This window comes from Equus asinus, chromosome 8 (genome assembly GCF_041296235.1).
Source record: "Equus asinus isolate D_3611 breed Donkey chromosome 8, EquAss-T2T_v2, whole genome shotgun sequence".
Lineage (NCBI taxonomy): Eukaryota > Metazoa > Chordata > Mammalia > Perissodactyla > Equidae > Equus > Equus asinus.
Genome location: NC_091797.1, coordinates 65,109,115 through 65,136,908, shown reverse-complemented (window position 1 = coordinate 65,136,908; position 27,794 = coordinate 65,109,115). Strand labels below are relative to the sequence as shown.

The following is a 27,794-nucleotide window of genomic DNA, read 5'->3' as shown; positions in this document are numbered from 1 at the left end:
GGCCCTGGAGGGCACAGGAGAACATTCTAAACTTCCTTCTCCCTGTGTCAGTCGTGATGTGCTAACCGCAAATCTCAGTGGCTTAAAACAGTGAAGTTTATTTCTTGCTCCTGCTACACGTCCTTGGGAGCGGGTGTGTCTGCCTCACGTTGTCATCACTCAGGGAACTGGGAGGATGGAGGTGCCATCAACACTGCTGATGACCAAGGCATAGAGAAAGGGAGGTGGTGACTTGCTCTCTGGCATCACTTCCACTCGCATTTCATCAGCCAAAACATGTCACAACGTCACCCAACTTCAAGGTGATGGGAAGAGCAACCTCTTCATGTGCCCATAAGAGGAAGAAAGCCTGAGAGAGTTGGTGAGGCCTCAGGAGCCTGAAGATTGGGGAGAGGAAAACGAAGAGTGCAAAGACCCACTGGGAGAGATGAAGCGAGGTCCTCAGATTGATGGGGGGTGCCAGTGGGATTGATTCTGACTCCCAAGGGCCAGTCAGGAGCAGGGCAGAAGACGGCCTCAGACCAGACTCGCCTCCTGCCAACAACTGAGTGCTGTGCACACAACTCAGAATGAAGATGCATGCTTGGGGAGAAGGCCGAGGGAGCCCGCCCTGAATCCACTGCATGTCACGTGAAATGACTGAGAAATCCTGGGAATGATTCTATCATATCATATATGAGGTTTTGGCCTCTATGAGGATGGAGGCTGAAGGTAGAGATGAAATTGAGCTAAAGAAAAGCGTAAAGATAGCCTTTTGCACATCTGAGTTTTGTGCCCTGTGATGTTTGTACCTGCTGTGTTTATAAATCCCCAAGGACAGCATCTGGCAGGGAGTCACTGTCTGATAGATGGTTGCTACTATGTTCTTCATCCCTTCCTTCCTCTAAAATTTGTTTCTGGTTCCACAGCTTCCAGACTGAGGATTCAAGATATAGTAGCCAGGCCTTTATGGGGAGGAGAGGAGACAGTCTTAGAAGAATACTTCTGTTTACTGAGTCATGAAGCTGGAAGGCTCTGTGAGAGCACAGTCACCATGTCCTCAGACACGGAGGCAGGACCTCACTGAGCCCCTTCTGCGATGTGCTGCATGTCCATCACTCTGAAAAACACGTCTACCACTGAAGTGTCAAAGGTCTAATGCATTCGATCTCACTGAAAATCCCAAATAAAAAACAATTCCTGCCTCATTCTGTTTTCTAAATGCAGAACGAGAAATGGCATTTCCTGTCAACACAGGGTTTGTGAAACTCATATAAGGTGACCTCCAGAAGCTGAATGGAAAAGGCACTTCATGGGAAAGCTGGCCCTGGGCCTGGTCTGCTGCCACCCGGGGTGGGCGGGTTGGGGGGAGTGGCTGTGGGTGAACCCTCATTCTCACTGGACCATGGTTTGCTCATCTGCAACATAAGTGGGTTGAACTGATGGGCTCCCAAGGTCCTTCTGTTTTCACATTCAGGTCATTTGAGACTACAGAGGCCAAGAGGAAGGGGGGCAAAAGTGGAAGAGGAAAGGAAGTGAGAAAGGAGAAGAGGATGACATGAAAAGAGAAGAGCAAGAAGAAGCCGAAATGGGAAGAGAGAAGAAAACCCAACATTGCATTTGTTGAGAATAAAGTATGTGCCTTGACATTGTGTGTGCTCAGTGGAGGCTTGTTAAATGATGGAACCGCCGCTGAGTAAGGAGCCCTCGGCAATGCATCTCAAAACAGAAGTCTCAGCATTTATTTTGAAGACAATAATTTCATTTTCCAGGAAGAATTTTCAGTAAAAAGAGTCTACATGGGCAGTTAAATTCTTACCTTTCAACAGATCTGCCTAAAAGCTGTAAAAATAATAATGTCTTGTATTTCCTATGAGCCAGCACTTTCTAAGGACATAAACTATCTAATTCAGTTCTCACAACAACGTTGTGAAATCAGTACTACTAAAACCCCATTTACTGATTATGCACACTATGGCTCAGGTTAATGTCACTTGTCCAGCAAGAAGGCAGAAACATCAAGATTCAAACCAAGGTATGTTTTATTCTAAAGCCTGTGTTCTTTGCCTCTGGCCTCCCGGTCCGTGACCCTGATAACCAGAGGGACAGTTATGGAGGAGGATTCGCCCAGCCCTCAGACTCAAGCTGTGGGTGATTTCTCCATCTCCTCCTCATCTGCATCTCCTTCATCTTTGTCTGCTTCCCGGTTTTCTTTTCCATCTTCCGTCTTTGCCGTCGCTGCCTCCCCACCGCTCCTTTTTATCTTCTTCCTCTTTTGGAACAGGCACTACATGTTTATTGTTCAAACATGAACCAATGGGGATGATGTGCGCTGGGAAATCTTACTCCTGCCCTACCCAGCCATGTGCTCCTGACTCCATCCCGACCATCTGCTGTTATCAGTTTCGTTGGTATCCCTTCAGTGTTTCTTTATGCAAACACCAGAAAATAGAAATTCATATTCTTATTTCCTACTTTCTTACTGCAAAGTTGGCATACCAAATTGTGCTGTACTTTGTACTTTTCTGTTTTTACTTAGCGATATGTCCAGGAGATATTTTGATTTTCGTTCACAGGGAGTGTCCTCGTTGTTTTTTACAGTTACAGGCCATTCTACCACGGGAGGAAATCTTAGGTTTACTTAGCCAGTTTCTCAAACACGGACACTTGGATAATTTCAACATTTTTTAGTGTCACAAACAATGCTGCAAGGAATAATCTCGTCAGATATCAGTCCATACTGGTCAGATGTGACCCCAGGAGCAGGGTCACTGAGTCAAAGAGAAAGTGCTTCTGAAACTTTGATGACTATCGCCCTCAGGAGGGGCTGCCCTGTTGGGCAGTCACACTGAGAAAGAACAACAGTGTTTGCCTCCCTAACGCCCAGCTAACGAAGCATTTTGTCAAACCCTTGGAATGGTTCCAATATGATCAAGGAAAAATTATATCCTAGTGTAGTTTTAATTTTCGTGTCTCTGACTATGAATGCTGGCAAGTGTTCAGGACCATTTGTATTTCTTATTCTGTGACTGCCCATGATGCTTGTCTATTTTTCTATTGGTCTTGTAGTCCTTCTCTTTTTCATCTCTCAGAGCTCTTCACACATTTTGGAGAAAAACACTTTTCTGTGTCATGAGCTACAAATGTTTCCCCTAGTTTTTGTCTTTTTTTGTTATTGTGCTTGGGTTTTGTTTCCTATGTAGAAGTTGTTGTTTGCTTCAATAGTTATCAGTCTTTTCTTTTTGTCTTCTGGATTTTCAGACATAGTCGGATATGCCAATCTCCTCCAAGGTTGTTTTACCAATCCACGTCCCAACAGGAAGTAAATGGCACACTCGAGTTAGGATAATTCAAGAGGAGTTTATGTACAAAGGGATCGGTTACAAGGCTGTGGGCAAGTTTTAGTGGCCTCCCAAGGGCTGTGCAGGAATTGGAGCCTAGCAGCAGCAGAGGTATCATCACCCCTAGGCCCCAGAAGACGAGGGGACAGAGAAGTTATTGCAGCCTGGATGGAGAGAAGATTGTGTAGACCAGGCTGCCTAGAGAAGAGCCCCCGCATCTGTTGGGAAAAAGCTCCTCATGGAGGAAACAGGAAGTGAGTGCCCTGCCCTCATTGTCCTCGAGCCCTCCATGCCTTGTCATGGCTCCCTGATGGCCAGAGGGTGCAGGATTCTGCTGGAGTCATCCAAGTGAGGTGGCCTTCTAGGGCAGAGAATGAGGGAGGTGAGAGGAGCTGAACTCTGCTGGGTGGGAAGTGGGGTGGAAGATATCCAGCCTGGTTCTAGAACGCCTCTGGCAGTACTTACACGGTTTTACTTTTTACATGTAAACGTTGATCCCCTGGAGTTTATCTTGACGTGCTCTGTGGGATGGTTCCAACTTTGCCTTTCCTCGGCAACGCTGCTTATGACGAAGTCCGCCTTTACCCACTGACTGGAGCATGCATATTTGTCAAATATTAATGTCCCATGTACATTTGGGCCTATTTCTGGATTTTCTCTTCTGGTTCATTCATATGCCATTCTGTATTAATTACCAACGCCTTATGATGGATTTTAAGAACTGGGGAGACAAATGCCTCCTCATTTTTCTCCTATTTTAGAGTTTTCCTGCTTGTTTGTTTTGAATGAACCTGCTTGTCTGCTTCTCAAGGAAAGAAACTTGTTAGGAGATTTTGGGAGATTATGTTAAATTTATAAATTTATTAATGGAGGCCTCACATCTTTAGAACATACTATGTTCTTTCTTCTTTAAAACCATGATCTGTCAAGAAACCTGGCAAACACCACCTTACCACATGAGAAAAGTTATCATTCACAATAATGGGACTAACCGACGTTAGGTCCCTCCCTATGGAATGCACTAAGGACACAACATCACTCAGGCAGCATTCCTGCCAAATCTAGTCATGAGAACATGTTACACCAAATCAAACTGGGCACGTTCTCCCAAAGAAGTGGCCTATATTCTCCAAAAATGTCAGTGTCATCAATTATACCACAAGAAACTGGAAAAAAAAATCAGTATCTTTAAGGACAAAGAAAGGATGAGGCCCTATTCTTAGATTAAAATGGATGAAGGAGACATAAGAACTGCATGAACTGTGTGGTCCTGTTTGGATCCTAGATCAGGGAAAACATATCCGGAAAGGATATTAACGGGACAATTTAAAATCGAATATTTACTGTAGGTTAGATCACAGTATTGCATCAATGTCAAATCACCTAAATTTGATAATTGTACTGTGGTTGTGTAAGAGAATATTCTTGTTCTTACAAAATGCATGATGAAATATCTAGGGATAAAGTGGGTCTGCTACTAACTGTCACATCGTTCAGAAAAAATAATAATACAGATATATGTAGAGAGCAATAATAAAGTAAATGTGGCAAAATGTTAATAACTGATAACTGGGTGAAGAATATATAGGAATTCTTTGTACTATTCTTGTAACTCTTTTTTAAATTTAAAATTATTCAAAGTAAAAAGTTACAACAAAAGAAAGTTTGAGGGAGTGGAAAGGGAGAAGAGAATGTTAAAATATATGAGTTCCTTCCTGCTTTTAGCCGATTTGATCTTGATTCTGTCTTTTAGCACATTGTCTTAAAACCCAGAAGAACATCAATCGATTAACCAATGTTAGCCAACCTCGTTTTCAGTTCCCATAAATCATCTCCACTGCTTTGGTTACCACGCCCTCCAGCTGCTCACGCCAGTCCCTTCCCCCTGCAGCAGGCCGGTTAGCTGGCCTCTTTCTGGTGCTGCCTTCTCACAGAATCAAGACCACATGCACAGGAACAGCTCAGTCTTGGAACTTGGGTGTTCCTGGTGTCCATGACCAGAAAATGATATGATATTTGATTTTGGTTTGCAAAACCAGGAGGGAACCTGCTAATGCTTTTCCTTGGGTCCATCCACAAAATGGTAAAACCGTAGCTGCTGCTACTGCACCCACCACCACCGTTTCTGGAAGGCCCTCAGTGTACCAGGCTTTGTGTTACTCATTTGATATGTGTGATCTTCTTTTCTCAGAACAACCTCGTAGGTAGGCACTATTATTATCCGCACTTGACAGATGGGCAAAGTGGGCTCACTCTCCCTCCCCTGGCAAGTGGTAGGAAGGGGACGCAAAGCTGGCTGACTGCTCTAGAACGTGCTCCTTACATGCTCTGTGGCATCTTGACAGTGCCCACGTTGGGTGCAGCCTTGGGGGTGGGGGCTGTGAGGTGGCCTCCAGCTGGCCGTTAGCCTTTGGCCACAGTAAAATTGGAAGAATCAACGATAATCGCTAGGAATGAACAGCGCTTTGCCTTACAAGGTGTGGACCTGTGCTCTAGAGAGCCGGACTCCTTGGTAGCAAGGAACCTGACCTGCAGGAACCTGGGAGAAGGGTTTGTACACACATTGTGTGTGCCCCAGGAGTGATTCACAAATACGTCCTATGGAGGCAGAGAATGGCACAAGGTCAGTGACAAAAGGAAACAGGGTGCAGGAAACAGATGCTTTTTCTCAAGCAGACACAGAAGCACTAAGAGGTGGGAGCAGGAAGGAGCAGCACGGGGTGGAGACACTGCACCAGGATATGGACCCCACATCAGGGAGAGGATGAGCAAGTCTTCCGAGCCTTTGGGGAACGAGGTCCAGTGTTTACTGATGCACTTCTGTTGTGCTCTGAAGGCAGTCAGGAGTGTTTGGGTGCATCTGTGCCACGTGTCACTCTGCGTGCGCGTGTGCATGTGTGTGCATGACAGAGAAAGAGAGAGGGAGAGATTAAGATTGAGGCTCATCTTGGTTACCTGATGATGTCAGGTTGATTACTGGATTCTACTAGGTCATTAATCCTCAATTCTTCTTGGAGTCAGATTAAGGAGTGGCCCAGCTGGGCAGTGATTGCCCAAAGTGTCACTCAATGTGGGCCACAGCAGTGGGCACTAGGGGTGCTCCACCCAGGTCCCCGTGGCCCCACTTATTGTTCCTGTGTGCCCGAGCCCTAGCATCCTTGTGCTTTCCTTCCAATGGCAGTCCCTGTGCCTGGACTGCCATGTGACTGGAGAGCTTTGCCTCCGCTCTCAGGGTTCCCACAAGTGTCCGGGGGTCACATCCCCTTGGGGGTGGTCCTCAGCGACCACTGACGGGTGAAGGAATACGAAAGCCCAGGTCCCCTGCTTGGACGCAGGACAGACTTCAAGGTGTAATTTTCCCTCCTGACTCCTCTGCAGGATTGGGCTGAAGCTGCTCTTCCACCTGCCTGGCGGCTGGCTCCACCCCTTCCTTGGTTTCTCCAGGAACTGCCTGAATAAATCACGTGCACGCGCGTCCTGGGCTCAGGCCCTGCTTCTGGGAGCCTGACCTCAGACAAGCACTTACGCAGTCCTAGAAATGTGACAAGAAGGAGAAAAACAACATTTATCTACCAAATATGGCTCAGGGAGATTGCCCAACGTGTTTGCAAAGGCTCTTCAGCCATTTACTTCAGTGCGAGGGCTGAGCCCCTCCACCCCCCAGCGCATTGGCCAGAGTGACTCCTAGGGATGTGGGTCCTGTCCCCCATGGGCGTCTTTGTCTGCTGGTCTAGACCTATGAATCGAGGGCCTGAGTGGAATTGCTTGGGACAATGGTGTGCAGCCGGAGCCTGGCCTGGAGGGAGGGGCGGGAGGGCTGGAAGCAGCACTCAAGCTCCTCCCTAACATAGACATTGAATAACGAGAAATCTCATAAGAATGTCCACTTTCTTGGGGTACCCCCACGCCGCCAGGGTCAGCTGGAGAGAGAAAGGGAGGGTTTTCTGTGAAGTCCTCTGAGGAGGAACTAGGAAAGGCACGGGCTGCTAGGGTTGAGGGTGACATGCTTGAAGGGTCATCTGTGTGGCCCTGGGAAGTCCTTGAAGGAGGAGGAGGAGGCTACAGTCAGGCTATTTCTGGTGGCCTGAGTGGGAGTCCCATGGTGGACCCAGAGGTGACTCTCCATGGCTGTGTGGGACAAGTCGCAGTTGGGGTCATCACTCAGTCTGAGAAGTATAGGGGGTTCTTGAGAAGGTAATGGAGGAGCCAGCCCCTCCCATATCAACCACCCATCAGCCCTATCTTTTAAGTCTGAGTTTTGGTGGAACTTCCACGTCATGAACAAATTAATGGGATAAATGACATTCTACTAACAGGTCTAACAAACGTACTAAAGAGCAGCCGAGCTAGTGTCTGCAGCAGAGAACAATTCGCCATTTATGAATCACTCGTCCGCTAATATGCCGATTCTTGAGACAAAGAGTTCGCTTCTCGTGGAGACGTGCAACGCAGTCTGACCAGCTGTGCACGAGCTCCTGAGAGGCAAGGGGATGGCAGGACCATAGCCTGCCTCTGGCCTTGCCGGGCTTCTCGTGGAGCAGGGAGCATGAAGTGCGCCCTAACAGGGTGCGGGAGGGCGGACTCCGAGGCCTGCTCAGTATCAAAGAGGCATAAGGAGGCCAGATGCTGTGAGGATGGCCAAGGTCCGCTCCAAGGCGGCAGGGGTGGCCGGCGAGGCTCAAGCCACCTGAGCTCAGAGCCAGCGTGAGGATGAAATAAGAGAATGCAGGCAGTGTCCTGAAGAGTGGCTGGCCCAGGACAAGAATATACTGGGTATTATTACTACACATGCACACACGTGGACTTTCACATACCGCTTTAATTATTTAATTAGTGGCTATGAATGCTCAGTAATGAGTAATAAATTATTAGATTAGAACACATTATTATATAATATATTATGTGTAATATATTAACATATTATACATACCATGCTACTTATGTTAATTTATTATGTAAAATATATTGCTATATTTACATATAGTGTATACTGTATTAATATATTGTCTAGTAACATTATTTATTATTAAATATATATTAAATATTGAACTTTTATATACTATATAAGTTAATGTATGACTGTATAACGTATAAAATTGAATCTTATGTTAAAACTAGTGTACTGTGTACTATGCACAATGTATGGGATATATTATCACGAGCAGGGCTGTGGTGGGAACGTCTGGCCAGCCTGAGGAGAGCAGAGTGGCTGTTTTTGAGCAGGAGAAGGATGGAGAGCACCGTTTGCCCCCGTGGCCTGCCCCTGCCCAAGGCGCAGAGAGGGAGAAGGATGGAGAGGCTCTCGGGTGGCTCTGCAGGGCCTGGTGGGATCTGAGCTGCCTCGGCCGACAAGGGGACACTTCTTCCCTCAGAAGTGTGTGCCAAGTGCTTCCTCCAGGCCAGGCACTGTGCTGGGTGCAGGAGAAGCAGCCTCAATGACATGGTGGGGCCCCCCTGGGGGGGCTATGGATCAAGATGGGAGGCGGCCCTTGGAGGGACTCACCCTGAAATAGAGAAGAGAATCTCAGGGCACCACCAGTGCAGGAGGATGGCTGCCGCCAGACTGCCACTAAGGCGCAGGGCAGGCTGGTGAGGGCCCCTGGCCTGATGATGCCAACCTGGCAGCTTGGGCATTGGGACTCTGTGCTGTGGGGAGCAAAGCCTGGACCGGGGGAGTGGTTGGAGGCCATGGTGAGGTGGAAGGAAGCTAGGGCAGGGTCTCAGCATCTAGCAAACTCGACCCTGGTGGAAGAGAGGGAGGCATAGGAAGCGCCAAGGTCCTGGGCTTGGTGACGGAATGACCGTCATCACCGAAGGTGGCAGTATGTCTTGGCAGAAACTTCAGAGTTATTGTAATATTTCCAATGGTAGCATTTGAAAGTTGGCTGAGCTTGTTTCCTTGCTGCAAAATTCAGGATTTATAAATTCCAATAGACTTATGAAATGAAAATACGATTTTTAGATTTAGTCTTTGATAACCTTTAACTGAATAAATCACTGGCTTGGTTGCTGGTTATCTGTAATTGCCAAGGTTATACAACTGGACGGTGTGGGAGCTCCCCCTCCACCGTCCTCCCCCACCCCACGCAGGCATAGACTCTCAAATGTGTTACAAAGGTGTAATCATCAGACTTCCGAGGATCGTATGGAAGGATTAGAATAACGGCTCGTAGATACAGTGGGGCCCATTCTGATACCATATAACCATGAAGGTTTTAACAATTAGAGCTCCCCCAAATAGAAGGGATAATCCGAAAGGAGAGGCTCTCTCTTGTACGTGGGTACATGGAATTCTTCAAAGAAGGCTGACTGAGTAGAGTCTTGCACAGGATACGTGAATGGGCAGATGGCCTCGGAGGTGACTCAGCACTGAGGTCTACGAGCCCGTGATCTCACAGCCTTAAAGACAGTACCTAGGGAGTCTTCTCTTTCCTCCCTCAAATTATTACTTCCTGCCCACAATCCCATCAAAGCAGCCTACCCACATTCCCCTTTAAGGGGACCCTGGGCTGACTTACCCTGGAGTGGCAGTTCGGCTTGGTAAGCCCCGATGGTCCCCCTTTCCCTCCTTAGTTTGTAAGCCAGCGTCTCCTGAAACCCCAAAACTTCAGCTTGATTAACTCTGTTGTTTCTGCAGAGTCACAGCACAATAGCCAGGCTCCCTTGCTCCCCATCATCCTCCCCTCCCTCCCCATCACCTCCCTCCCTCTTCATCTCCTCTCTCTCTCCCCATCATCCTCCCCATCACCTCCCTCCCTCTTCATCTCCTCTCTCTCTCCCCATCATCCTCCCCATCACCTCCCTCCCTCTTCATCTCCTCTCTCTCCCCACCATATTCCCCTCCCTCCCCATCACCTCCCTCCCTCTTCATCTCCTCCCTCTCTCCCCATTATCTCCTTCCCTCTCCATCACCTCCTTCCCTCCCCATTATCTCTCTCCACTCCCCATCACCTCCCCCTCTCCCATTATCTCCCCACCCTGCTACTCTTCATCTCCCCTCACTTCCTATCATCCCCTCACCTTTATTGCAAACCAGGGGAGTGGAATTAACGGGAGCCAAGCACCATTTTCCTGCAGAGATTTCCACAAGGTTGGAAAAAGAACTTTTCAGAAGAGATCACACAGCTTTGTGACCCAAAGGTGCAGAATGCCAAATTGCCCATCACCTTCTTCAAAATCTCCAGTGTGAAGCCTCTGTCTGTCCTCTGCCACTGAACTCTACTAGAGAGGCAGATGAGAGCCTCAGCTCCTGTAATCCCCAGGGGATCCTCCATGAGGAAGCCGCGCCCAATCTGCCCTTACTCTGAGCACCCCTGGCTGCAGGGTGACCTCCCATCACCACTGTGTGGAAGCACGCTTCCCCCTGCCGGTCTCTCTGCCGGCATCCCTGTCGGTCCACGGGTCCAAAGCAGCCTTTGCAGAGTAAAACACTTGCAGAATAAACAATTTGGACAGTAGCACACAAAGAGATTACACTTAAAGGAGGCGAGGAAATATCCCTGGACCGGACCCAGGACCCTGCCCAGCCGTGTGACCTCGGGGAAGCCACAGCCTATCTCAGTGTCCTTCTGTCTCCTCTGTGGAGACAGGATGTTGAACGCAGCGATCTCTGAGGTCCAGCCAGCTGGAAACCTCCATCACTCGACAGCTAGGAAAGAATTTAAATGAGTATTTAATTTTCTCCACTCCCCCTCCCCCCTGCCAAATTCTTCATAGTTAGCTTGTAAAATTAGGAAATCAAGCCAAACCTGGGAACAGAAAATAGCATCCTGGGGGGCGGGCTGCTATTTACAGTGTGTTATTAGCTCCAGACCTCGCCCTGGTCACCAGCGTTTGTGCTTCCCTCTGTTTAGTGGCTGCTTCTTGATGCTGGCAGGGAACAATGCTATTCCGTGCCCACCTTCCATCAGTGTCCTGCAAAACCCAAGCCTATGTTAATGCCTCTCTGGGACTCCCAGGGCGACAGGTGACAGAAGAGGACTCAAATAACATTCTGGGGAAAAGGGAAAAGGAAACTGATTGGAGCAACGATGAGCCAGAGCTGGAGATCCCACCACGTGGCCTTTCTGGCAGAGGGAGCGCGTGGTGGTGACAGGCTGAGTGGATGAGTCAGCACAGGAACCGCAATCCCAGCCTGGCAGGTCTGGAATCTGTGATAGAGCGGAATATTGATTGCACCCGGGTGCAAACGAGAGCGAGAGAGGACTAGGCAGGGTGAAAGAGAGGGATCTTCGAGCTATATAGATGCAGATAAAGAGGCGACAGGCATTTAGCCCTGGTTTTCCTTCTCCAGAGCCTGTTAATAACAGCGAAAGCCAGTTCCATCCTGGCAGGGTGTTTTCACTAAACCCTGAGCTGCTCTCTGTCACCTTCCACACGGGTTGGAGGAGAGCTGACGTAGGGGGGGCCGCAGGACCGCGGAAGTGCAAGGCCGATGGTGCTCAGTGGATGTCCCAGCACGCCTGGCAGCACCTGTCAGCAGCAGCATCTGCTCATTCCTGAACCAGGCTCCATTCGTCAGCAGCCAGCATGCCCTCTGCCGGGAAGGGGCTGAGCCCGAGGAGCCGGTGGATCTCAGCCGGGGCTTTTCACCAGCAGAATCTGCTGTCCAGGAAGGAAATTACTGTGGGGCCAGAGAACATGACTTTAGAGCAGGGAGCACTAACCACGTTCCAGACAGAAAGAAGGACTTGATCTCCCTTTCAGTACAGGCAGCCCATCTGAAGACAGCTGTGCCCTCTCCCCTTCGGCTATGTCTGAATTAATCTCCCAGAGTTGGACTGTGGGTGCAAAAGAGAAATGGAAGATATAGTCCTTAAAAATGGGACACCTTGTACCTCCACGAGTGAAGATTCCAGAGGCCTGTCGGCCCTGCTTTTGTTGTATGTTATCTGGTACAACACTCTGCATAATTAGCAACAAAATGATCCAATTTAACACACATTTATTAAGCAGCAACTATGGACAAAGCATGCTGCTGGCTGCTGGAGCTTCAAATCTAACCGAGGCTCTGCCTTATTCGCACACTTTATGATCCTTGACGACTGTCAGGGAGGAAGTCAGCGTCAGAACTGCTTAATGAGCAACCTCCTAAATGGGTACTGGAGTCTTTAAAAGAAAAAATATCATTACATTTAAATTTTACTTATTTCATAGAACAAAAATAAACTGAAGTTGTCAAAACTTAAATAAATGTTTCTTTACCACAAAAAAGATTATTTCTCTAAGAACAAGACATTACAGAATTAGCAGGTCGGGATGCTCTCTCTGTACACACACACACACTCTCTGCTATACCGCATGTCTTGATCTGAGAGCACAGCGATTGTCTCCTTCCAGATAAAGATGAGGACACTGGCATCTCATACGCTTTCCATTTCAAAGAGAAGCAAGCAAAAATTCTCTTGCTTCCGTTTCCTCTTCTTTTCCTCTTCATTTTATTGTTGTATAGTTATTGTTGTTTGAATCGAGTCACCCATAAAGATATGTTCAGGTCCTAACCCCTGGTGCCTGTGAGTGTGACTTTACAAGCAAACCTTTGAGAGATTGCCGGTTCAGTTCCAAACCACTGCAGGAAAGCAAATATCAATAGATGAGTCACACAAATATTTTTTGGTTTCCCAGTGCATATAAAAGTTATGTTTACACTCTACCATGGTCTATTAAGTGTGCAATAGCATTATGTCTGAAAAACAATGCACACACTTTAATTAAAAAATACTTTATTGCTAAAAAATGCTACCTATCATTTGAGCCTTCAGTGAGTAGTAATCTTTTTGCTGGTGGAGGGTCTTGTAAAAAATGCAGTATCTGGGAGCCGGCCTGGTGGCATAGTGGTGAAGTTCGCATACTCTGCTTTGGTGGCCCAGGCTTTGCAGGTTTGGATCCCAGGTGTGGACCTAGCACTGCTTGTCAAGCCACGCTGTAGTGGCGTCCCACATAAAATAGAAGAAGATTGGCACAGATGTTAGCTCAAGACAATCTTCCTCACCAAAAAAAAAAAAAAAAAAGCAGTATGCCATAAAGCAAAGCACAAAAACCAAAAAATACGCCTGTAATTGGAAATAGGGTCTTTGCAGATGTGATAAAGTTAAAATGAGGTCATATTGGATTACAGTGGGTCCTAATCCAGTGACTAGTGTCCTTATGAGAAGAGGGAAATTTTGACACAGCCACACAGAGGAAAGAAAGCCACGTGAAGACAGAAGCAGAGATTGGAGTGGTACGTTTACAAGCCGTGGAAAGCCAACGGCTGCTGGCAACCACCAGAAACTAGGAGAGAGGCTGGAGCAGCTCCTCCCTCAGGACCTCCGGAAGGAACCAACCCCGTCAAAGTCTTGATTCCGAAGCCCCGGGCTCTGGACCGTGAAAGAATACACTTCTGCTGTTTAAAGCCACTCAGTTGGGGTCTTTGTTACGGCAGGCCTAGCAAACTCACACGACTGTTTCCACACGGTCCAGGTTTTCATTAATCACGTCTGCTTGGTAACATGCTTCTTACTGGTATGCGACATGTTTCATATTTAGAGTCATTGTTCACCGCCTGTTTCTTTAGGTGTGTGGTCCCTCTTGTGCCACCTTGTCACTTACCTTCTCATCTTTGGGCCGTCGTGAGCCTCCCTTCTTCCCTTCTTTGTGCTGTACGTTTGCACAGCCGCTCGGCCACTGCTTTCCATCTGACGCATGCTTGAGTAGCGCTCTCCCGCCTTCTGTTTGCTCTGAACTAAAGAGGGTAACTTGACATTACGCCTCCTTCTCGGAGACCAAGTTGTTGCTCTCCAGAAGCAGTTTGAAGACTGAGCAGAAACTGAGGAGTTTCTGTTGCCTTCAAGAATTGCAAGGGCAGAGGGCGGGAATTCAGCTGACGTGATCTAGCATAATTGTCGGACTATCTGGACTATCTTTCATGAAGGGAAATTTTATTGACTATCCGGTTCTGGGCCCTCCCCTACCTAGTTGCAGGGCATGCCCCATTCACTGGGGACACTCTCAGGGTTCAGACCGTTCCCCTCATGCATGTGCGGTTCTGGGGGCCTCATTTCAGGCCCTAGTGCCCCCCGCTTCCCTTCTTCCCATTTCTCTGCCTCAACTGATTCCACCAGGCCTCGGGCAGAAGAGGAGACAGACAGCTTCCTCTCAGCTGGGCTCTGGGGGGCCCACAAGTGAGGCTTCTGGGAGTGCTGGGGGGCTGGCTCGGGACCCGGCTGTGCTGGGGCTGTGCTCTGTGCTTCACTCCAGAATCTTCCTGTCCTTAGCTTCTAGTTTTTGAAATGTACTTTTTTTGAGTTAAACTCTTTTCTTCTTTGGCTGCTGGTGGGAAATTCTTTTTATTTACAGTTTAATTCTTTTATTTACAATTCTTTTATTTACAGTTTAATTTTTTTCCTTATTTTTATTGAAATGTGAGAAGGGACATTCTGTAAAGCCATCTTAACTCAGAAGTTCATTATTAAAAATAGTGAACTTACGTTTAACATAACAGTGACTAATGTTGGCTGGGTAGGTGGATGAATATGTTGTTATTCAGACTTCTACTTCCATCATCCTTATCCTAGGGAACTGGCGAAGAGAAAAGGACCACAAAGGATGATTTTGCTTGAGAGGCAGAATATTAGTCAAGGTTCTCCAGAGACAGAACCAGTAGGATATATATCTCTACCTATCTATCCATCTATCTATCGACCTATCTATCGATCTATCTCTATCTACCTACCTATATACCTATCTATCTGTCTATCGACCTATCTTTCTTTCTTTCTATGGTCTATCTATATCTATCTATCTATCTGCCTATCTACCTATCTATCTGTCTACCTACCTATGTATCTGTCTGTCTTTCTATCATCTATCTACTGAGAGATATATTATAAGGAATCAGCCCACGTGAGTAAGGAGGTCGAGAAGCCCCACAATCTGCTGTGTGCAAGAGCAGACACCCAGGACAGCAGGTGGTGTAGTCCAGTTTGAGTCCCAGGACAGAAGAAGATCGATGCCCCAGCTCAACAGACAAGCAGAAAGAGAGAATTCCCCGTTCCTCTCTCTTCGTTCTATTCTGGCCCTCAACAGGTTGGGTGAGGCCTATCCACATTGGGGAGGGCAATCTGCCTTACTCAGTCTATGGATTCAAATGCTAATCTCTTCTGGAAACACCCTCACAGACACACTCAGAATAACATTTAACCAGATATCTGGGAATCCTTTGACCCAGTCAAGTTGACTCATAAAATTAACCATCACAGGCAGTATTCATCACAATAGCTAAGAATCTAGATCCTGGAGTCAGACAGAGACATGTTTGGATTTTGGCTCTGCTGTTTACATGCTGTGTGGTGTTATTTTAGATTACTTAACCTCTCTGTGCCATAGCTTCCTCATCTGTAAGATGGGATTGAAAAGAGAACTACCACAAAGGCTGGCTGAGAGGATGAAAGGCGCTAACGAGTGAAAGTGTGAGCTTTATGGCTGGAACTCGAGAACGCTTGAGCAGGAAGGCATCTCAGAGCCAGCCTGCTCCTGTCTCACTTATTCTGTAGGAACAACGGACCTGGAGCCCAGAAAAGCTCAGCCTACCTCTAAGGAGCCGGTAAGGCGCCCAGAAAGGAAATGTGAGATGTAAGGCAAGACTACAGATGACACTGCGCCACGCGGCGCTTTGTGAGGCTGAGCTGGCAGGCCGGCTCCACGGGCGAGCAGGGCCAGGCTCCGGGTGGCGCTCTGGGCAGGGTCCGTGCAGGATCCGTGCAGGATCTGAGCCGGGGAGGCCACGGGCCCTCAGCATCAGATGGCTCTCTGTGTGCGCGGGGGCAGTCTTCATGCTCCCCCTCCTCCGCTGGTTTTACCTCCTCATTCTTCCTGAGCACGCCTTCTGGGGAGGCCCTTTAGACAAGCAGCAGGTGAGCGCGGAGCGGGCCCAGCCGCCGTCCACAAGGGTCCACACTCCTGCGATTTATTCACCAACAAGCTTCCGCCCGCAGCCCTGCCAGGCGTGCCCTTGGGACCCTTGCGTGGCCGGGTCATGCAGCAGAAAAGTCTATCCTCTTCTTTGTGGGGAAACAGAGGCACAAAAGTGGTCAATGGCTTACCAAGAGACACTGGGCACCTGAACAACTCTCTCAGCCTGGAGATCGCCTCTTGAGACAGGAGGCGGCCCTGCAGACGGCTGCCCCCGGAGGGCTCGCAGCCCACAAAGCTGGGGAGCAGGACCCCGTGGCCAACACCCACGTGGGTCTGGGCTGCTCGGTCAAAACCATCTTGTGTCTTATATGAAAAATGCCAGACTTACAATGCAAATGTTGATTTAAAAAACTATACTTAGACCAGTGATCAGGGAAGCCTAATTAAAAAGTGCCATTACATTCCAAATTACCTTTATCAAGTCACTTTGTTCTTTAAAAAATGTGGTAAATAGTGATGCGTCGAGCACCATGCTGGCAATGCATAGAACGTAAGGAGGTAGAGGCCATTGCCCACCAAAGTTCCGAATCCGCCTTGGGGGGAGTAGTGTGTAGTTTGGGAGCGAGGAAGACACAAGCCTCTGCAGGGTGAGTCAGGTTCCTGGAGGAGCCTGTGGGAGGGCATCTGGGACTGGGAGAGGACAACCAGGTGAGAAGGGATGATCATAGACCTGTCTGGGCACAGTGGGCTGGGGAATAGCTGGGAATGGAGCTCTCATGGAGGGAACAGCATGGGGAAGGCCCCCAGGCAGAGAGAGCATGGCCGTCAGACATGTGCAGAGTAACTTCCTGGGGCTTGAACACTTGGCTGGTGGAGGTGAGCTGGTGGGAGAGGAGGGCAGTGGTGCGCCCTGGAGGCTGTAAGCAGGGCTGAGTCGGGCTTGGGGACCGTCCTCTCTTGGCCATGCCCAGCCTTTTCCTGACAGCCCAGGGACTCTCTATGGGTCCCAGCCTAGCTCTGGACCATCTGCCCAGAGTGGCGTTAGCAGAGAGACACGCAGATGCTCATGAAAGACCAGCCGCCGGGCTGGGAGGAGGTATTTGCTGCGCGTGGGAGAGATAAAGGATTAGCCAGCAGAGGACATCAAGAGTTACTGCAAATCAACAGGAAATAACTCTGTAGAAAAATTAGGAAAAGCACTGAACAGGCATTTCACAGAAGTGGAACCATGAATGGCCGATAACAGAGTGACAAGATGCTCTCGGGGTCAGCAACCAGGAAAACATACAATAAACCGCTAGCATTCAGGTGCTCTCCCCTCCCAGGCTGTTTGCATTTTTATCAAGGGACATCGAAGACCAAAAGCCTTTCAGACGGTGACCTTTCCACTCTCGGGCCAGGCTGGCAGGGAAGAAATTTGGGACAAAGAGACCCTGCTTTTCAAATCTTGTCCAGGAAGGGACTGCTACGGCCTTCCACTGTTAGGGTGGTGGAGGCTGCGCTCCAGGTTGATCTAAGCACTATATTCAGCTTAATCTTGGTCTCCATATAGCAACTAATGCAGCTGGCAGGGTCCCAGGGAGCGGCATCCTGAAGCTAGCATTTTAGCAGGGTCCCAACAGAGTTTTCCAGCCTCAGCTCATGCAGCCTTCTCTTATTTCTTATCCCTTGCCTCTCGTACCCCATACACCAGTCACAGAAAACTGTTTAAGCCCTCTGAATATACCATGATGTTCTAAACCTCTAAACTTTTGCATGTACTTCCCCCTCTACTTGGAATGCCCCATTTTGCCTCATGCCCTTGGAAAACTCCTGTGCATCCTTTAAGACCCAAGTGAAATGTTCCCTCTGTGACTCATTCTTTTCCTGATTTGCCAAGGCAGCATTAGCATGGCCCCTCCTCTGTGTTTTTATTGTACTTAAAAGAAAACTCTCCTCTATTATAGCACTTGTACCATTGTGCCATAACTATTATATACTATTTGTCTTCTGTCCCCCCACCCTCCAGTGGGAGCCCCCAAGGATGGGGAGTGCCTCTCTTCACCTTCGTGCCAGCACACTGCCTAGCCTCTGAGGAGCAGGCGGCGAGTGCACATCCTGTACTTGGAAATGAACACCCACAGGCCCTCTGAATGTTTTCAGGAGGACTGGCTCATCTGGGAGCCCATGGGTGTCCAGGAAGAGGTTTGGTGGGATTGCTTTCATTTCACTCTTCAGAAAATCCCTTAGGAACTTTTGCTTAGGGTACAAAGTTTGCCATTCTGAGCACAGTATTCAGGCTCCTATTAAAACCTAGCTGGATCCTGGACCATAATTATCGTGTTTCTGAGAGAAGGCGGCAGATGGTCTATGGTCTCAGACCAGGGTCACAGGGAAGCACAGCAATTGGAGGGCAGGGTTCTGTCTCTTGACTCCTCACCCCCCTTTCCATTTTGTGACAATAGCGCCAGTTTTTAATGCTGGCTGTGGAGAAGGGGCAGCTGGCTCCCATTCACGAGGGGACGTTCCGTGCAAAGCAGACTCACCCCTCTGGGCTGGAGGCCATCACAGTCCTCACCCAGGATGGCCCTTGGGAGGTGGACGCTCCCCAGTGGTGGTGGTCGCATCACACAGCATTCTGTCAGGAGCGGCGTGGGCTCGGTCCGCAGGCCATGGGAGGTGAGTGGGTGATCAGTGTCCCCTGGGAATGGGGCACCGACAACCAAGGGGAACCAGGAGAGGGTGAGACTTAAGGAAACGCGGAGTCTCAGACGGCGCAGCGTGTGCGGGCAGCCGGGCAGGGCTGCGGGGATGGCATCACGCCGCCGAGGGGCCCAGAGCATTTGAGAGCGGCTGCGCTTTTGGACGCAGATGATGGTGAAAGCGCCGGGTCAGGGCCGCCGTGTAAGGGCCGCCGTGTAAGCTACCCAGGCGGTTCTCTGCGGAACCCTAGCGGGCGCCTTCGCTCAGCCCTCGCCGGGAGCAGGGCCCCTAGGGCTGTGCTGTGCCCAGCCTGCGGAGGGACATGCGGCTTCGGACTTTCGCGGGCTGGCTTCATCAGGGCAGATTATCCTCTCCACGCTGCAGGGCAAACTGCGATTCCATGGGCATGGCGGCCCGTTTTCCTCACTGCGCTTGGAATCCAGCTACCAGGGCGAGGTGGTGAGCCCACCAAGGCGCCTCAAGGCCCCCTGGCCTCTGGAGTGCAGCCTGAGCTCTGCTCCCGAGGGCCAGCTGGGTGAGAGGGCGGTGCGGAGAGGGTGGTCTCCGGAGTCGGCTCGAGCTCCTCCTAGTCTGTTACCGCGGCGGCCCCTCTGGCTGGTGCCTCCTGCCCCCTCAGCCCCGCTCACAGCTTAGGAGCGCCTGGTAATCTCTTGCCTCGAGAGTGGACCGCACGTCTGTTTGCCTCCTGCCCTGGAGAGGTAACGCGGGTGGGCACACGCTCGCCTGCCGTCGCACGATTCCGAGAGGCATTCTGCACACACCTCATGATGTGATAACACACGCTCCTGTTGACCTCCTTCTTGCCTAGCCCACTCCCCCTGCCCTGGACGTCCTGGGATCAACTCCCAACTCACCTGCTTGGACCAAGTCTGTCTCAGGCTCTGCTGTGGAGGAAGCCCAGACTAGGAAAGTCACCCTGGACTCCTTACTTGTCTGCACCTCGGTTTTCTCATCTGTGTTACGGGTGTGCATACCTCACTAACAGGCAGTTCACAGGTCCCTGTGAGGGTTACCGAGGTAACACCTGTGAAACATCCGCCAGCGTGTGGCCCTTAGTGAGCATTCTGCTGTGTTAGTTATTTCCATTTGACTGGGAGGACCCCATCTACCCGCTGAAGGGACCACTCATGCTTTCCTACACCTGACATTTTGCTATTCCCAGAAATAGTACCTTAATATTTTGATTATCTGAAACCATCCATGGAAAAAACGCCAACTGCACAAACCAAGAACAATCTTGCTTAATAAGGAAATAGGCAGGTAGTAAAACAAACACACGGAGAGCTCCCCACAGGAGCGAGTGAGTACGATAGTCCCCCTCAGCCGCACATTCCCTGTCCCGGGGCCAGTGCGTCCATGCAATTTACCAATAACCACTCCACAGATGCAACAGACAGGTGAGTTTGCTCAGCCACGGTGAGGGTTATAACCCAGCGAGGCGGTCTCCACAGAGGAAGAAGGCATTACAGAGAGGCATGGTTTCAGTACAGTCTTATACCTTTAGGACAAAGAACATACATTAAACATGCCCAGGATACATATTCATCGAAGTTTCAAAGAGGTGTTCAGTTGCAAACTAGCAGGTCAACAAGACCCGGAAGTCAGGAAAGGGACTCCTGACACCAGCATCACCAACAGGGCGTGGCGGGGGCGGGGGGGTGGGGGAGGATGCAGTCTCATCTTGAGAATGCGCTCTTTACTTTAACCATTGAAGCAGATGTACACTGTGTGTTTGCTGGGCCAGAAGTCAGGTTTTTTAGTTCAAGCCGAATCAATTTTGAACCAGAACAGCTACCCCATGCCACATACCCCACTATGTGAAAATCACTTGTCAAGTTCCCTGCTGTCAACCGCGGCCCAGAAGCAGGTGGTCCTCCTCCTGACAACATCAGAAGGTCCCTAGTAGCCTGATGCTATGTCACAGTGCCTACGTCATTCCCCGCTCCATCTCATCACGCGGGCATTCTGTCACCTCACATCATCACAGGAAGACCGGTGAGTGTAGTACGATGAGGTATTCTGACAGAGAGAGACCAAATTCACATATCTTTTATTATAGTTTATTGTCATAATTGTTCTATTTTATTATTAGTTACTGTTAATCTCTTACTGTGCCTAATTAGAAACTAAACATTATCACAGGTATGTACGTGTAGGAAAAACACAGCATACACTGTGTTTTCCAACACTATCGGCAGTTTCAGGCGTCCTCTGGGGGGCTTGGGATGTACCCCCTCGCATGAGAGGGATGCTCTAGTTTGAAATTACTTCTCCCTCCCACAGAGCCCAGCTGTGACCTGTGTCTGGCGCAAGTGTGTGATGGCCCATGCTTCAGACTTGGGAAAGCCTGTCTTCCTGAACCTCAGGGACAATGGAATTGTACTCGGTGTCTGTCTTCCTTGCCCACAGAGGTCCCTGGAGGACTCTTTTATCTTTGCGTCCGCAGGGTCCTCACCATTCTTAGAGACCTCGCTCCGCCCTGGGCAGGTCTGCAGGAAGGGGACGGGAGTGCCACTCTGCCTCTGACATTTACTTATCTCCTTGCAGTGGCAACTTGCTGAGCAACCCTTCTAGCCCACACTGTCACTGCCCTGATGAAGAGGGCTCGCTCACGTTATAAAGCAAAACCTCCTGAGGGCAGACTTCTGTAGAGGGAAATCTGGATATCTGCCCAGGGCTCTGAAGGGGCACACACACCTTTCTCGGTGAATCCAGGAACAGGACACACCTGCGGCTCCCAGTGCAGGGGCTCGCGGAGCTCCGTGTTTGCGTCCACGTGCTCATGTGAACTGCTCTTCACCACCCTCGGTGAGTTCACTACCGGCTCCAGCTCCCAAGCCTCCAGGAGCCACTTAGGAAGAGCCCAGCTCTGAGTCTATGAGCTCAGCCAGCTGGCCTGGTGATTCGGCCCTGGAATAGGTCAAACCTGTTTTAAGGGTGAACTAAACATCTATGGCCCCCAGAGGGCAATTAGATTCCCAGACAAGGAGATTCTCAATGCTATTGTAGAGCCTGAAAGGGTTAATTACCTCCACTTCTTGAGATTTACTGCCAAGGGTCTTAGGGAGGGGATACTTGATAAGATTATCTGGATAATACAGATACAAGAAATTCTTGCTAGGGGACTGAATTCGCTGGACAAGGCTTCAATTCCCCACAGTGCAGCCCTGGCTGATAAACATTTTTTCTCATTTGGGAGTCAGACCTATTTATGCTGAGATCTAGCCCAGGGGCAGCAAAGTTTTTCCATAAAGGACTAGAGAGTAAATAAAATTTTAGGCTTTGTGGGCAAAATGACCTCTGTCACAACTCAATGTAGCAGGAAAGTAGCCACAGACAATAGTAAACCAGTGGAGGGGGCTATGTGCCAATAAAACTTTATTTACAAACACAGGCTGTGGGCCGGATTTGGCCTGCAGGTACTTAAATGAGAGTAACTGCTTTCCAACACACCATCTTACTGGATCCTCTCAATGATCATCCAGTGATTCCACAGGCGTTTGTTGAGCACCCACTTCTCGCTGAGCGCAGTGCTAGGTGCTGGAGGTAAAACGGTGACTAAGAGGCCCAGTGCTCCTCTGCAGGAAGCTTACGGTCGGGTCTAGTGGAGGATAAGGACAAACGATTTGGCCAGACCCCACCGTGTGGAAAGCCCTGCACGGTGCCATTTAAGGTCTGATGAGAAGGACTCTCCACCCTGGATCTGACAGGTCGGGAGGCTTCCTGGAGGAAGAGGCCTCAGAGCTGTGGCTGGGAGGAGGAGTAAGCATTGGCAGGCTGTCCAGGGAGGAGAGCTGGAGAGGGGAAGTGGGATGACGCTAGTGAAGAGGAAAGTGTGAAACTGAAGAACAGAAAAGGAGTTTTGAGTCCTGAGGCATAAACTTCTGGGTCAAGTGGTGAGCTGGAGAGGAGGGAAGGGCTGAACCATGCAGGGTCCAGGAAGGCACGGAGCCAGCGTGAACTTTGTCCTAAGGGCGATGGAACGAAGTGACCTCATCAAGTTCGTGTGTAAAGACAAACCCATCTACTTGTGCAGCAGAGAAAGGACTGGGAGGGCTGTGGTCAGGGGGACTCGGGCAGCAGTCCAGGCGGAGACACTGGTGCCCCAAACGAGGTGATGCCAGCCGAGGTGGGGAGAGACACCTGCATTCATGTTACTTAGGAGTTAAAATAGAAGGGCACTAATAAGTCTATGTTGCTGACCAGCTTTGCTGCTCATTGAAGAATATGTGGATTTGAGGCTGGTGAGGGGGCAGGAGTTGGCATGGAGCTAAACTTGGATTTAGGGTCAAATAGGTTCTGGGGAATCCAAGGTGGAGAGAGGGGGTGGTAACCGCGATGGAGGATGAAGTCGGACTTCTTGATGAGAGCGAGCTGGCCAGCCCGGGAGAGGCACCATGGAAAAAGGCAAAGAGCAACTCTCCCATGTTCAGGGAGGAAAGGGGACCCCTGAGGGAGCGGAACCAGTGGCCAGTGGTCATGCTACCCCGGAGAGCCTAGTTGCTTCATAAAGTGTTTCTCATTGATGCCTTCATTTCAGTCTATGGGATAATTGTTTCGGGACGTGTCTTAGATTTTGGAAGCCAACGGAGAACCACATTCACTCGACTGACAATCATGTTGCAGTCAATGTGATTGGCGCACTTTTGAAAGGAAAGCATGTTAGAGTCTTAAGGCTCCTTAGAGGCAATTTCACTCAGTTTGCACCCAGTGCATCTTTCCAGCATCTCTAACTGGGACTCTAAGACCCAGTGGGAGGGAGGCCAGTAACAGTCACAATGCAGGAGTTTCAATCCTTGGGTCAGGATCCGAAACCTCAGGCAAAATAAAATGAACTGGCTGAGGGGCTGGGTGAGCTGGCAGGCCTGCGAGAGCTCAGCGTTCATCTCGGCCGGTGATAGAAGCGAGTATGTATCTGACACTGTGCCCCCCTCCCCTCTTTTGCAATCCTAGTAAATTGTGTGTTTGGCAGGTCCCTAAGGCACTGGGCCCTGCTGTACAAAGGAGAGTGGTGCATGTGCCTGGAATGTATTTCCTTTCCCTCTCTGTGGCCAGAATTCTTGAGGAGGTATTCTTTCAGGGCAGTCCTGGCCCCTAGATGTTGCTGCCCACCGCCTGATAACACGGCTTGCTTGCGTGGCTGCCCCATCGCCTCCTTGGGGGAACTGTTTGCTCTTCAAGGAAAAGCTGAGCCAAGTGGGGGCAGTTTGGTTTGCAGCATTCATCCCCTTCTCTATAAGTTCTCCTTCTGCACGGAGCTTAGGATCTAGAGAAGAAGCCCAGCCTTGGGTGCCAGGCGGACACGCGCACAGCCAGGAGCCATGGAATCTGCCCAGTGAGGGCCCTGGTGGGGCAGGTGGGAGCCATCATGGCACCTCCTGGCTCTCAGGTACCAGGCAGAGAAAGCCCTCCACGGCCCAGCTTTGCTTTGGGGGCCTCCTTCCCTGCTCCTTTCCCTCTGACAGGCCTCATGTCCTCACTGACACGAGCAAAGGCGCTTCCAGGGCCAGCCAGGTGCTTCCCTGCTGTGTGAGTTTTGCCGTAACAAAGACCAGAGACTGGGCGGCTTAAACAACAGGAAACAGGACACACCTTCCACATTTGGCTTAGAGATCTCCTCAGCCAGATACCCACGTTCATCACTTGGCGACTTCCACTTTCCACCAAACAGTAGAACAGAATCCGGCCACGACCTCTGCCACTTCATAACAAGCATCGCCTTTCCTACAGTTTCCAGTAACCTGCGCCTCATTTCTGAGGGGGCCTCGCCAGCAGCCCCTTTACATTCCCATTTCTAGCAACATTTTGTTCATGATGACATGCATCTATATTGTCTAAGACAACAGAAGCTTTCCCTACAGCTCTCCTCTTTTCTTTCTAAACTCTCACTGGAAATTCCTTTAAAGTCCATATTTCTACTAGCAATTTCTTCACAGCAATCTCGGTTTTTCTAACACGCACCTCAAAACTCTTCCAGCCTCTGCCCATTACCCAGTTCCAAAGATACTTCCATATTTTTTGGTATTTGTTACAGTAGCGCCCCACTTCCCAGCACCAAAACCTGTGCCAGTCAGCTTGGGCTTCTGCAACGGTTATCACAGGCTGGGCGGCTTAACCAGCAGAAATGTATTTCCTCCCAGTGCTGGAGGCTGGAAGTCCAGGATCAAGGTTATTCTGAGGCCTCTCTCTGGGGTTGCAGACGGCTGTCTTCTCCCCGTGTCTGCGCGTGGTCATCCCTCGGTGCATGTCTGCATCCTGCTCTCCTCTTCTTATGAGAACACCAGTCCCGTTAGGTTAGAGCCCACCCATATGACCTCATTTTAAGTTACTTATCTCTTTAAAGGTCCTATCTCCAAATACAGTCACATTCTGAGGTACTGGGGGTAATGACTCCAACATATGAAATTGGGGGGATACAGGTCTGCCCACAACACCCACTGTACATTGTTTCTGTCACACAGTGTGACTAGGTGCCACTCTGAATCCCACTTCTCAGACTCCTGTCTGTGCCACGGTTGGTTTGTCCCTGGAAAGCTCTCTGAGATGGAGACAGCCTAGACGGGGACTGGGCCTACGTTGTCCTGTAGTTGGGGGGCCTGTGGGGATGTGACCCCCAGGCCCCACCCCAGAAGAGCCACACTTGAGCTATGACAGACTTGTGCTTGTTGACCTTAAACAAAAACAAAACCCAAGCTATCTCCAGATCCAGTGTAACTGCAGGGTAAGGGAGTGAGAAGAGATGGGACGGTAAATCAGGTGGGTTTCTTCTCAGCCCTTCCTCTTACGAGGCTCTGCAGTGTTAGCCAGTCCTGTTGCATCTCTCAAACTCATCTTACCATCTGCAATGGACGATTTCATGTGTCACTTTGACTGGGCCCCGGGGCGCCCAGACATTTGGTCAAACATTACTCTGGGTGTGTCTGAGAGGGTGTTTCCGGAGGAGAGTAACATTTCAATTGGCAGATTGCTCTCCCTAACATGGATGGGCCTCATCGGATTAGTTCAATCTTTTCAGCCTGCATAGAACAAAAAGACGCCTCCCCTGAATAGGAGAGAAGTCCTCCTGCTGACTGCCTTTCAGCTGGGACGTCGGCTTTTCCCTGCCTTCAGACTCTAACTGAAACCTTGACTCTTCCTAGTCTCGAGCCTGCTGGCCTGTGAACCGGAATTTACACCATCGGCTCTCCTGGGTCTCAGGCTTTTGAACTCAGACAGAAACTACACCATCGGCGCTCCCGGGGCTCCAGCTGCTGACTCACCCTGCAGATCTTGGGACTTGTCAGCCTTCACAATCATCATGTGAGCCAATTCCTTACAATAAATTATATATACAACTTTATTTATATAATTTTTCCTACTCTTTCTCGTTTGCTGCCGAACTCTAACTAATATGCCCTCCTTATAAGCAGAATAAACATCTATCCCACCCATTCTCCATGGCTGCTGTTACAATTAAATACAGTAAATTATTTGAGGACATTCTGAAAAAGGTGAAATGCTATTCCAGCGACAGTCATCATCATCAATGATGACGTCATGGTGCTCAGTCCCAAGGTCAGCCGTCGTCCTTGTCTTACTGACGAGTGGCCCTGACACAGGGCAGCACTTTCCTGCAGACCCTCCTTCCCCCGACGGCGCTACGCTCTCGGCTGCCCCTCCCCTCTGCCTACCCCTTCCCAGGCCCTTGGCTGCTTCCTCCTCATTTCCTCGACCTCCAAATACTGGAGGACCCCACGCGCTGTCCTTGGAATCCTCTGTTTACCTATACTCACTCCCTTGGAGGTCTTGGGGGGCCTCTTAGGCTCCAATACCACAGCTTCCCAGGAGCAGACTCCGAGAAGGAGACCTGTGGGGAGTTTACTGGGGAGCACTCTCGGGGTCCACACCTGGGGGGAGTAAGACCAGCAGCGTTAGGGCCCGAGACTCCCTGGGCAGCAGCTGAACTGAGATGCCATTGCAACCGTCACTGATAAAGTCGGACACTAGCTGAGGTGGTCAGGACAGATTTTAGTCAGGAGTACACTACTGCCCCGGGGAAGGGAGTCCAGCGTGAGCTCCTCTTTGATCTGTGGGGAGGGGCAGGCAGGCGACTGGGTGCTTAAAGGGAGGGCAGGGAGGCTGAGCAGGGCTCAGTGGAGTCAGGGAAGTGAAAAATGACAAAGAACGAGGGCGAGGTTTGGTCCCTGTGAAACTGTCTGGGTTTGCTCCCTGGTGCTGATCAAAGTTAGGCTCCTCCCCTCCCACAGAGGCGGGGGCCACGGCCCTGTGCTCTGGAACTGGTGGGAACAAATGGTCAGCTCTCTAGGCAGCCTTAGAGAGACAGAGTGTGGAGGTGTGTTAATGACTGTTGTGTTGTGTCCCTCTTTCTAAAGGGTGGATTTTAGTAAAGGCCATTGGGATTTCTGTTACAGCAACATGATTCAGGACCTCTGTGCAAAGCTGGGAGACGCAAGCTCCCGTTGCTAACCCTGAGTCATTTTATGGGGTCTTATTGATCAACCAGAATTTTTTTTTGCTGAAGAAGATTTGCCCTCAGCTAACATCTGTGCCAGTCTTCCTCTATTTTGTATGTGGGTCGCCACCTCAGCACGGCTGCTGACCAGTGGTGTAGGTCCATGCCTGGGAACCAAAGCCAGGCCACCAAAATGGAGCATGCTGAACTTAACCACTAGGCCACAGGGCCAGCCCTGACAACAGAGATTTTGACAGAGACATTCATTCTGACCAAGCACTAAGTGCAAAAAAAAAGCTTTTATTTTTTTTCCAGCTCTCATTTTACAGTAATGAACGTGGAGCTGTGTGGACAATTTCTCTTATGATTATTTTAGTCCTGGAAGAAAAGCCGAACCACCATCCCTGGCGTGAAGAATCAGCCTC

General features: G+C 49.8%; 2 long non-coding RNA genes across 3 annotated transcripts in view; one reads left to right on the top strand and one right to left on the bottom strand.

Annotated features, from left to right (window-relative positions):
- Positions 1–27,794, top strand: part of LOC139045897 (uncharacterized) — a 121,124-nt gene that overhangs the window by 45,226 nt on the left and 48,104 nt on the right. The gene's annotated exons all lie outside the window — the stretch shown is intronic.
- LOC106847894 (uncharacterized) lies at positions 8,310–11,301 on the bottom strand. Of its 2 annotated transcripts, XR_006529621.2 has the most exons (4): positions 11,069–11,301; positions 10,341–10,391; positions 9,839–9,911; positions 8,310–8,824 (listed from the first exon to the last, which is right to left on the bottom strand). It is a non-coding gene; the product is annotated as an uncharacterized lncRNA (long non-coding RNA). The 2 variants fall into 2 exon arrangements; XR_011505651.1 differs by lacking the exon at positions 11,069–11,301 and having other exon boundaries at positions 10,341–10,952.